The sequence below is a fragment of the Bombus vosnesenskii genome, unplaced genomic scaffold (genome assembly GCF_011952255.1).
Source record: "Bombus vosnesenskii isolate JDL3184/JDL3185 unplaced genomic scaffold, Bvos_JDL3184-5_v1.1 scf7180000014105, whole genome shotgun sequence".
NCBI classification, from domain to species: domain Eukaryota; kingdom Metazoa; phylum Arthropoda; class Insecta; order Hymenoptera; family Apidae; genus Bombus; species Bombus vosnesenskii.
Genome location: NW_022883371.1, coordinates 56,710 through 69,822, shown reverse-complemented (window position 1 = coordinate 69,822; position 13,113 = coordinate 56,710). Strand labels below are relative to the sequence as shown.

General features: G+C 32.6%; 1 long non-coding RNA gene across 2 annotated transcripts; it reads right to left on the bottom strand.

Annotated features, from left to right (window-relative positions):
• Positions 1-1,008: 1,008 nt before the first annotated feature.
• LOC117239663 lies at positions 1,009-5,877 on the bottom strand. 2 transcript variants are annotated; one of them, XR_004494505.1, is made up of 3 exons: positions 5,542-5,877; positions 3,567-3,738; positions 1,009-1,933 (listed from the first exon to the last, which is right to left on the bottom strand). It is a non-coding gene; the product is annotated as an uncharacterized LOC117239663 (long non-coding RNA). The 2 variants fall into 2 exon arrangements; XR_004494506.1 differs by having other exon boundaries at positions 1,009-1,923; positions 5,542-5,873.
• Positions 5,878-13,113: the final 7,236 nt, after the last annotated feature.

Genomic DNA, 13,113 nt, shown 5'->3' with positions numbered 1-13,113 from the left:
CTTTCTACATTCCCCATGCCTGCTTGCCTGCCCTCATCCGGCGCAAAGACATAAATCGCCGCCAATTGTAAATAATACGCGACATATGCTGATCTCCGTTTCTACGTACCAACGCCGCGGCGCGGTGCGGCACGATGTACGTACGCGCGTACAGCCGGCGTGTAGACGTTAAGAATTCAGCCCTGCAGAAGATCGGTAAATTCAGTTGCTGCCATCCAAGAAATGAGTACTTCATCCAATCGGCCACGTTACATCAACTTTGCGCTTTCTAACGTTTATACCTTTCCAAAATTGTTGCCCGCTATTTTTACCTTATTATCGTAGTCATAAAATTGGACAAGGTGCAGGAAAGCCTCTTGTCAGAAGAACCAATCTGCAGTTAAACGTTAAACGCTCTGAACCAAGCTGGTTTGACTTGGTATTTAAAATGTGCAATTACTGCGTACTAAGGTAATTGTTAGAACGCAAGAAAATTATTATAAAAGAATCGTATAACTTTAGAAGGTGTCACGGCGAAAACAAAAACTTGGTTTGTACATACGTACGTATATACGTTGAGATAAAAATTGGTGTTTGTATGCGAGTAGCATTTTTATGGAAATTTTGCCGGATCAGACGTACAACTCGATGTTGCAGCAATGTCAGATATGAAATTTTTCTATCTTTTACCCTCTACGACCAGGTGACATACGACCATAAGTTATAACCAAGATTAAAAAAAGCTGCAGTATAAGAATTAGTACGGTTCTTCTACGGATCGAGTGTCAGTAATATTAATGAAAGTTGACAGTGATCAAAAGTAACCAAAATGACAATCCGAAATGTCTCATCATCGACAATGGTTATCAGTGTCGCAAAAAAATTCTGTTGTTAACAACAGCTATCGGCAACTAAAAGAATTCCAATATTGATAATTGTTGTTAGTAACAAGAAAATGAATGGTTATTTAAAATCAGAATATCAAAAAATTAATACTCTTTAATCATTTAATTATCTGAAATATTTCTTTAAGGTTTAATGATCATTGTCTTCCATTTAAACAAAAATTACTTTCTTCTCAATGACCTTTCTCATAAAATTTTTACAAACAACTGTTATTTTTGGTTCCTGCATATTGCCGTGGTGTTGAAAGCATTTGGATTTCATGTACATACCATAACGGTATATGTTCCCCACTTTCCCCACGCGATCGTATACTCTAAGCACAAGCGAATGCACACCTTCGAGGATGATGGATGACACTGCATCTGTGTTCAGATACAATCCGATCGCTTCTATGTACCAATACATTTCCAAAACGTAGCATATATTTTATTTTATATGTAGATAAGTCATACAGATATTTATGACAAGATAACTTAATAAAAAAGATTAACTTTTTGATATGAAAGTGGCTTGCAGAAAACAAATATTTTAATTCTTTATTTTAGTATCTAATATTTTAATGGAATATCTTGATAGAGTTGGATGATAGGGTTTTAAAACTGTAAACACCTTCTATATGTTATACTTGTAAAATAATTTCATTTATCTACGTTCCTAAAATATTACTTGTTATTTGTGAGATAGTAGAAATTCTTTTGATTCGATCTCCTATTTTTCTTACGCGATAACATCTTCGATACAACACGATGTAATCTTTTTAGATCGGCCAAAGTAGACTTAGATCACGCTGTAAGATCTTACTTGTAGTCTGACTTTGGTTGGCAGCCGGTGATTATCCGTGAAGTGGAAAGGGGCTGATAGATGGGGGTGCTTCCCGTCGATATGCTCTACCACACGCTACTACTTTATCATCCCTCGGCACCCGACCGTCCATCATTCGCAATCACTTCCTTGCGCATTTACTCTCCGTGAGGTGAGGCGATCAATTCAAATTTCGTTTCGCTGCACATCTTCCAAGTTGCAACCATTTTCAATTTTCTGAAAGCTCCTTGACAATCAGAATCACGTAATATCCTTATTGAAATCTAACAATAATTATTGAAGTTTAGATTTACAATACTCAAATGAAACGTACGTTTGCAAAATATATGTAAAATTTTGAAAATAATGTTTACAAGATTGATACAACAGTCATATTTATAATCTACATAAAGATTTGATTGTTATAATGATTTATGTAAACAAACTATTTTTGGATAACTAATGCAAATAAAGTTGATCATATACAGAGTGAGACATAGAAATCTGACGAATAATTTAATAAACGAATGACGAATAAATCTAACAAATTTTTGAGGTTTAGATTTGTTTTCGTTAAAGGATGCAGAGAATTGTGTAGCAGTAGTTATAAATAAAATATATTTTGTAGTAGTCTACCTATGAAACGATATAGATGTTTTAAATCAATACGCATATTTTATTAGCATATGAAGAAACTTAGAGCATATATACGTTACATTGTCTATATTTCAACTTTTATCTTATATATTTTTGAAACTTTGAATATATAAATACTTATTTATAATGTTTAGTTCAGTAGTTTCACCATTAAATTTTATAGATGGTGTTCTTAACTAAAATATGCTAAGACAAATGAAATTCATTTACATCAGATTGATAAATTCTGACTGCGTTGGTGACGTCTCTGTGGGAAATTATGTATATCGCTGCTAACTGATACATTAATTAACTCGGATCATTTTCTATGCTATTATTTCCTCTATTTAAGACTTCTGACACGTAAAGTGTTGTTTCAGAAATAGATACGATGTAACTTTTACGTTTGATACCTTTATAGATTTATTCACTGCATAGTTTTGTTTAAGTATCTTCTTTATATAAGAAAGTTAAGAATAGATTAAACACTATTACTACTATTATTATTAAGCTTACAAAGAAGTATTTATATTGCAGCTTACATAAGTATCTTCTCTCTGATATATTTAAATCATTACAGTTAACATGATGCAGTAATAACATTAAAATGTAGCTAATTAAGTAAGAGAAACGTATTGCGATAATTTACTGAGGGTAAAGATATAAGTATTTTATTAATAATTTATTTTAATTCTTTAGCATATGCAATAAAGTCGCAAAGATAAAAACATATCCGTGTATATTTCAATTTTCCATATAATTTTACTATTAGTTGCTAAATTATATAAATACTTTCTTTAAATAATATGCACTTAAAGACATATTACTTAATAATTATATAGATATTAGCGTCAAACATTAAGAGAAAAAAGCAATATGTTAAATATTAACATATGTTAAATAATAAAATATAATAATTAAATAATAATATAATAATAAATAAAATATAATAATTATCTTATGTTGAATTGCTGTAATTGATAACTATTTGATATTTCATAAACAATGTAATCAGTTGTAATCAATTTTTATACAAATAAACAAGCATGCATTAATAATAATAATTAATAAAATATCAATTACTTATCAATAGTAATATATGTTAACAGTTAAAATTATATTGTTAACAGTAATGAATATACATATATATAAATGTAATGAATGTTTTACTTCTTCTTTAAAGAAACCTCAATTTGTTGGTTCGGAGAAATGATTAAATGATAATTTGAAATCTTTCAACAAACCTGATTCGTCAAGCTTTTGTAAAAGGCAATACCATTCTTCGACAAACCAAGCATCATTTATCTCACAGTTTCTTGTCTTCTTTCTACTCCATTTACCGTTACGTCCGGAACATTAATTTCCTCTTATAGCCGCGAAGAGTCGTGTTTATCATTAGTTCCCCGCCACTTAGTCCTGGAAAATGTACATATATAAGGCTTCCTCTGACAGCAGGTTATACCTATATCGTAAGTGTAAAGCCTACATGGTACATAATAATTTTGAGCCTGGAAACCAAATGATCGAAAAAAGCGCGCAGCTGCTTGCCATAATTTCATCGAGTAAAGTATCTTCAAACGTTGCAATAACTGTCAAGAGGGGACATGGTGGAAAGCCTGATATAAGAGGTATAAGAGGTACGTCTGTTTCGATTTGTCTTGAAAATCTCTTGTTTTTATAAAAAAGTGTATAAGTAATTACCAATTTTTCAGTTACAATTAATTCGATTTCTATTTCTACTACGTATTATAGTAACTGCAAATGGTAAATGCAAAGCTTTAAAGTATTATGGTTTGTAATATTCCTGAAGATATATAAAATATACTTATATTGTTTTAAACTTATGGTCGAACGGTGATTTATATATATAAATGTTTTGCTTGCATGTTTTTATAGTATACCACTACAAATTGTTAGATCGTTGTAAATCTTATGGTTGCTAAGGATGACAATTTATTATGCTACATGCTACATATTTCTAGTCTTCGCTATACTTCCTGTCAGATTTTCTTTCCCTTTTCAACTTAGTTGATACGTGACCTCGTGGTGTATTAACGGTACTAAATAAATTCCACGATATAATCTACGGCAAGCCAAAGTTAATAACCCAGAGAGTTTACGATGAAGTACATCGTTAGCTTAATTTTATTCGCTGTAAGTAACGATGCGTGACTGGCTGATGGTTAGAGTTAGAAACGAGAATGTATTTAGTTGACACAGAAGTATCTAGATACATAATAGAATTTATTTCCTCCTTTGTCTTATTTAATACCGATGGTGAGCGCCAATTAATTTAAAAATAACGAGGAATAATGTAATGCAATATGTTAGCAGTTTTGTGCGTGACCTGTTGAAACTCCTTGCGTTGACTAAAATTTTTAATTTTACGTTTTATTATTGTCCTGTGTTCAATTTTACTTGCGACTACTTTCAAATGTTATAGTCATGTGAATATCTTTCGCAACATAGTTTTTGGAAGAAAATGAAATTCAATTACTATGGCAAATTATGTCTCAGCTCACTTCCTGTACATTAATTAACGGAAAATGTTCAAATTCATGGTTCTTCTTCGTAAATACAATTAATCTAATTGTCTCAAATTATACAGGGTGTCACAGGAATCGTATGATTGGTAATAAGGTGATTCTACGTGAAGAAATAAGTCAAAAATATGGAATAGAATTTTTCGCTTTCGATAAAATCGAGTTTGTAGTCAAATAGACTTAAACTTGGCTAATTCTGAATTGAACAGAAATAAATAATAGACAATAATGTAGAATTTGTGAGATGTTGTGTATTTGATAAAAATAAATTTGAGAACTTATCGTGCCTGCATACCAGGGCAGTTCTCAATCGAAATGTGTAAGCTTTATTTTCTTATAAATGAAGCCCTAAACAGAGAAATTTGTTTCAAACTCGATTTTCTCGAAAATGAACTGAGGTGTGAAAATATTTTATTCTATATTCTGAACTTGTTTTTTCACGTACAATTATGCCTGTTAAACACCCTGCATATATTACGTGTATTTTTAAAAGTAAGCGAACTAAATATGAAATCGTGACTCTAGTCTTCAAATATAATTTAAATATATAGTATTCGGAAACGCGTACTTCCTAATGAAAGTAGTAAATATTGTACATCTACAACGATATGAATTATCATTAAATAATGAAAGTATGCTGCATCGCATCCGTTTGAATGGTTGAAACGATGCGTACGGTTGCCTCGAAGGAAGGCAGCTGGTAATCCCTTGGAATAAACGTAGTAGCCGATAGCTGGATATGCCGCAACACTTTTCGTCCGCGTGGAAGATATTTTCGTGGTGCTCTAACGATGTGTCACGAGATCTACGAGGCTGTTTGTCGGTGAGCACAAAAATAGGCCTCACTCTGCACTCACTTCATCACTCGAACGAGCCGCGATAGCAGCAATGCGCCTCCCCTTCTTCTTGTCGTTAGACAGAACGGATGCTCGACGACTGGTTGGCTGAAAATGTTGGCGACGTCGTGCATGCCATTAGCCTGGCGTCGCGACGTTACCGTCGGATTAACCTCAGCCGAGGGTTAATCACGTGAACTTTGCGATTTCATCGAAGCTATGCGTTTTCAAAATTTTATGGTATCTTGGCGTCGCGTCGTTAGGTTCTCGCTATTTGACTACAGGAATGTTTCTCGCGGATAGATACGTCTGTGTATTTTATTTACTGATTCACTACAATTGATGTCAAGTTTTTTTATATGTATACATATATTATCATGTTTAGAATTTATACTTAATTTTCGGTTATCATTGAATTCGTATAAAGTTCCGAAATATTATATACGTATTATAATAAATAACGAGCTAAAAGGATAACCATTTATTTTATTACATGTCTATCTAGTAGCAAAGAATTTCTGTAGGACGCTATACGAGTACGTTATTCGAACCGGTAGAATCGTTTTACATTGGTGATATTTGTTAAATCGTATGTATAAATGTCGTAATTATTCAATCTTTTGAATCACAGCTTGGAACGATGATAAATGTCACTGGATGCCGAATAAGCGAACCAGCGACGAAGATCTAGCGCTAACTATATTCACCTTGTCAAGTCATTCTGACTTAGTAAACACCACGACAAGTAATGCCCAAGATTTTACGGTGACTTGACTTACGACAGAAGCGGCTGTTTATCACGGTGTCAGAGTGACGCTCGTGCCGTTCAAGACGATAAAACGAATGAGCTATGCGAGGAACACTCTGAGAAATGGTGTGCCGCTTTCGAGGACCTTTTGTTGCGACACTGATTTTAAATTAGAATTTATAGGGTGCCTGAAAACGTTTCGACGAGGCCACTGTATTTACTTGGAGAATCCGTTTATCAAGATAATCTCTTAGCTCTTTGCTTTCGTCAACCAAACGATATGTATAATGCTTTTCAGTATACTGTAAAGACACATTATTACCTTTTTTATCGAATAGATAATAGGGATAATCGTTGTAGAACAACAGAGACAACGGAAATGTTAATGTGATCAACGTTAATATGTATTTTATAGCAGTTAAACTCTGCAGAATGTCAAATATTAATATGTTTCGAGGTATGTTCGATGCAAAATGTGAATTCCGTGATGTATTCATTTTATCGATTACGTTCTATCGTTTTTGATAGGTAATTTCTGTAAAAGAACTATTCTCTGCTAGATATAAATAAATCTTAATTCAATTATTCAACGCGTTTTCCAGAGTTTTGCTATTCAGCGCGAGCTCTGAATAGAATTTACGGAGCCGTTGCGTTGGAGCTTTATTTTTGTCCACGCATATCACTCGACGATAACACAACGATCGAAACAACTGGCAGCCGTTTGGCAGCGATTTGGGTCGTGAAAATTTCAATCATGCTACACATTAGGGGCCTTCAAATCATCCAGATCAGTCGTCGACGTGTTTTAAGCCGCGCATCAATCTGTTCGGTTCAATCGAGGTGCGTCGCGATGAAAAGACGAATGCTTACGCGGATAGGTGCTTTGGCGATCCGCCAACCTATGATCACTACGTTTATTCCGGCCAACTGGTTTGTGCAACGCATCGTATCGAGGATCCGCTTTAGTCGCAGCTAGCATACGTCTCCGGCTTTTATTCTCAAACGGTTTCAGGTTTATATGTATCGTATAAAAGCTGGTTGCGTCTCAAACGAATCGTTTCTAACAAAGCGCATTTCGCATTATACCCATCGATTTGATTTGTACTAGTACGATCAGTGAAAATCCGATCACTTCCTTTCGTCTGTATTTAATGTTGCAGTCTAGCGTATTACATGTCGATGAACATTGGGAAAGTAATATATTTCGAAATATCGTGATTAAAATAATTATAATAGAGATTAATATAATAAATAATTATTATAATACTATAATTAATGTATTATCAAATTGATAAAATGTGAAAATGTGCCATATTTTTACAATTATGTAATTGTTATATTAGAAAGATCGAGTGGGTATTTCGATTTCAGAGACCAATAATGCACTTAATTCAAAATTGACAACCTTGTAGTTGTGCTATTATTCTTTCGGCCCGCGATGTGTATTGTACATTGTATATGAAAGGTAATTATTACAAAGCACAACGTTTAATACTCTGTAAAATAATATTTAGCTGTGCGGAGAAAACAGCGAATGTACAAAATGTAGAGCTTCCGAAAATCCGTATCACTTATTTTAAAAATAATTAAAACAATATGAGAGGAATTTGAATGTTGAAAAACTGACGGATTTGTCTTCCTTTGAATATCGGCAAAGTAATTTCAAGCCATCTTTTGTTACCACATAATTCTACTGGTCATGGTGAAATATGAGATGAAATTTGTAGGACGTATTAATGTAAACGACCTAAATATGACAGTTAACTGTTTATAGGACACAATAAATAATGGTCATTTGTTAACGCGACAACATGAACATTATATGCAAGGATCGATGTTCAGTTAGCTTAGCGTTCATTTCTCTCCATTAATCACATTCATGAAATCCAAGTGTGCCTATGTAATGGCCTATTAATAGGATATAATAGCCATTACGTTCGCTGACATGCCACTTATTGTCGGCGACTGAGTAATGCATTGATGTAGAATGTAGAATCAAACAGTTCGAAGTATCACTTTTGTATATTATTGATAAAAAATGCGCTATTACGAAGTTATGAATAATACAGTAGGAATGTATGCAGGTCATTAACAATAAGATTAAATTAAAAATGAATTGACACACTTTATACTTTCCGATTGCAGCAAGATACTGGTAAATATTCACAAAAAGGGAGCCACCTCCGATTTCGATAATTTTTTGATATGGTCAAGGTCATTACTATGTTAAAGTTATTACCAAAAAAGTTTTATGATAAAATTATTTTAATACCTACTAACTAAAGAAACACACTAAATATACATACACACACATACCACATACGAAGTACAAACCCGACTGTGCACATATTTGTATTATTCCAATACCCACGACTCACTATTCATTTAAAGTGCGATAAAATGGCGCTAAAAATCGTACATTAACTTTTGAGAGGTCGTTGTAAAATGGAAACTTCCCTTTAAAAGGTTATCTTTATACGAATCCCAAAAATAATTTTTTAAATTCCGTAGAATTGTTTGAATTTGTAAAACTTGAAAAGAGGGAAAGTAACTTCAATTTCCTACTTCGTATTGCAGCAGAAAAGGATCTTTGGAAAAACTAAGTTGAAAGGTGTAGAGGCTTCATCCTTTAAAATGAACCTAAGTAGAAAGTCGTACGATTTTTTTTCACGAAGTTACAGCAGTTTAAATATGGACGATTTTTCGGTCAAAATTTAGTAGTCCTTTAATTTTATGACGTAATGTATAAACTGTTTATCCCCTGACAAATTCAGACAAATGAAATTCTATTATATTATGATATCAAAGAATGTAAATGTAAGCAAGTATACCAGTATGTATATACTTTGCAATACTGAATATACAATATTACTTAAATTAATGATTCTTGTCATAAATGGCCTAGCATCCTATTAAGAACATATGATTTCGGTTGAGAAAACAAAGTTAATTTGCGTATAGTCTGTAGCGTGCTGTACGGGATCATCTATCAGAACCCTAACCATACTAAATTGTGTACTCTTTGAAACTATTTCTGAAAGATATTTCATCAATAGATTCATAGATCATCGAGGAGACTGAGTCAGATAGGACATCTGTATAATTAATAGTCAATTCTAAGTTCCTAATCATTGGATATAGACAAGCATCTGTCACTCTGTATTATCACGGAAACGACATAGAACACGACAAGGTGCGACACGAATTTATGTTTATGAAGTACTCAATGTATAATTTTCGAAACAAAATTCATATAAATGACGCAAGTAAAATATTAATGAAACGAGAACGAATAGGTAATATCGATTAGTTTATAGATTAGGTAAAATATTTAAATATTTAAATCGACACATACCGGGTGCGTTACGTAATTGGACAAGGTTATATCTCGAAATCGTTAAGAGATGGAAAAAAGTTGCAGAGGGAAAAATTGAGTGATATGATAAGATCCATAATTTTGCAGGTATTCATTTTTTTAATATGCAACGATGCACAGAATGGAAAGTACAATTGCTCTCTTTTCTTTATATGGGACTCTATAAGTTTCTGTTAATCATTAGATGAATTTTTCAATTTCCTACGAAAAAGTATTAAAGATACTTCAATTTTAAATTTGTAAAATTTTGGTATATAGATAACTTAAAACATATAAGAAACAAGCATATTTGCTTTATCTTTTATGCACTAAATTTGATGAAATTGAAATTTAAATATGTTTTGAGCCAAACAGTTTTCGACTCAAGTACCTCAATATATTTTTGTAGAGAATTAAGAAATGTATCAAATAGTTAATAGGAACCTACAGAACAGCTATTATAAACTTCTATTTAATAAAAGAGTGCAATTACACTTGCCGTTGCATTGTTACGTAGTGAAAAAAAGTGAGCACTTACGAATATAGATTTTGTCATACCATTCAACCTTTTCCTCTATAGCCTCTTTTGGGTTTCTTATCGGCTTTGAGATATAACCCGGCTCAAATATGTATCGCAACCTGTATAATGCTTATCGCGAAATATCGTTTTTTTCGTTTGCTTCATCGTAAAATCTAAATGCACCTGAGAATGATAGAATGACACGACACATCTTTGAAGTTTCTTCTTGTGGCCTTATCGGGTCTCCGCTTTTCTCAGTGCTTCTATTCCAGCGTCAAAAATAACTTTAGCCAACAAACTGCAAACACGTTATGCAGTCGAAATGCAGTATCGAGATCGCGATACATTTTTTCGGCTAGTAGATGCCGCTGAGGGTGGCGGGTGTATCTTCTTTCAGAAAATTGTACGGCCGCTCGTAAAGATAAGTACTTAATTCCCTGTTTTACACGAAATTGTTTTTCTCCACAAAGGAGTCCATTTCGCCTTATGAATCACTCAACGAACTATATGCAACGCGTAGGTAAAACTCAACACCATCGTAAAAAGCTGTTTGTTGCTCACCAACACTAGGTTGTGAAATTCGACGAACTCTATGATCTGTCTTTTCTCCGCCCAAGGCTACATTTTTAAATGTTTAATATTTTATTTGAGAAATTTCTGCACTTACTCAGAAACGATCAATTTTATGTAATCAGTTCCATAACTTATCGTGCAAATATTTCTCTTAATTTTTAATATATTAAGTAAAAAGTTAAAATATATATGTTATACTATCGAAATTAGTAGTATTTTCACAAATAATGCATATTGAAGATACAGATATATATCAGCTGTAAGTCTTAAATAATATTCTATAGTCTTGAGGAATATTCTACTCGCTTGTATATGTATACCGATTGGGGTATTAGCTTTTATCTTGAATATTTCTGTTATTCTCTGTTATAGAGAAATTTTACTTGTGAATGTTGTAGTCGGAGGGTCCATAATATGGTAGTAATAATTTTTGTGGAGGTGAAGAATTTTCGAAGATTTCACGGTCACTTACATGTTTTTAAATTGCCTGTCGTACTGTTTTATTACTGGTAGAATAGAGAATATTTAGATCATTTCAACAACCCCTAATACATATTATGCTGTTTATATCCATTTACATTATTGTAGTTAGGTGAAATTTGAGTTTAACAACGTCATATTTCTACTGACAATAGCATCTATAAGTTTAAAAATTGTTATATGTATACTCTTAACATATATGTCAGCATTAGTTCATTAAAATTGAAATTCCGTACAAATTTCAAATTGTAGTCTGCTTCATATTCTCTTTGACTTATTTCATATTCTTCACATTCTGTTTCACTTACAGTGTATTGGTTAGCAGAAGTTGCTAGTTGTTGAGAGGAAAAAATGTTGAAACTTGAAAAATGTTAATTTCTTATGCGTTAATGAGAATACTGTAGAGTGGTGAGACTGTAAGAAAGCGTGCAGAATATTTCTACACAGGTTATTTCCCGCAGGGTTTTGAAATGCTTCCCCGTAAAACCGGCAATCAGTCAGTGACTAATGCTACAAGACTACGGTAGAAAGGCCTCAGTTCTTTGACGCGAGTACGCATAGAAATAAAGTGTCGATGGAAACGATGCTTGGCGTTGCACCGAGACATTAATAGCCTTTAGACACGGAGTATTTTATTGCCGGTAACCTTTCAGTACATGCAATCCAGCAGTTCTGCAGCGTTGGCAACCGTTACCGTCAGAAGGTGCACAGTTCCTTAGAGGGAAACGTCGGACGATGCATACTTAATGAGCGGTTCAATACCACGGTTTCTTAATGCATGTCGATTGGAGCAATTAATTATTATGCTCGACACACGTGAAATAAATGTTTGACGTCGGTATAAAATTCATCTAAATCACTCACGATTGATTTCTATGCGTCACGCATCGCCAATGATACTACATCATTTGAGATTTACCACTTTCGGTATATAGAAATTAAATGTTTATTCGATTACTAGATGCAAACCATTCTTTCCTCGTGTTTGTCCTCCATTAAAATATGCAAAATACCAATGTATCAGGTATGATGAAACTTGTATAATTACTTACACATTTATAAATATTATTATAATTTTGTAGAAAATGCCGTTTTAATTCTACGTTACTTTATACTGTATATTCAACAAATTGATAATCTGTAAAATTTATATTTTTTTAGTTCTATAAATATTTTAAAGCAACATACATATAAACGAAAATATAATCAAAATAATGATATCGTATTAAAAATTGTATGTAAATGATACATAACTAAATAGAGTCAAGAGGAACAATATAGTGAATTTTGAAACTTAAAATAAAAGTAATCATACCGTATTTTTATTCAACGTTTGTATCAATTGAATCATTTAAGGTATAATAATTATCATGTATATATTTACTTAGTGAAATGATTGAAAGTAAAGAAAGAACCTACACATTGTCGATGCAATCTCTTTACATTAAATCCTGATTTTCTATATCATTTCTTTATTTTTTTTATATGATGTGTAAAATTCCAGTTGTGGAGTTGAACTTTGGAAATGATATAATAGTGATCGATATTTCTTAAAATGAATTCAAGTTTATCTAGCACAATATCTTCGAGCATCTGTTGCAATAGGAAAGGCAGTGAGCGAATATTCTTGCAAATATGTACATATATCATTCATTGAATTATGGACTCTATTCATAAATAAATATAAAGTGATATTTTGCATCAAGCCATCGATTTAACGTCTTTTTCCATTTATC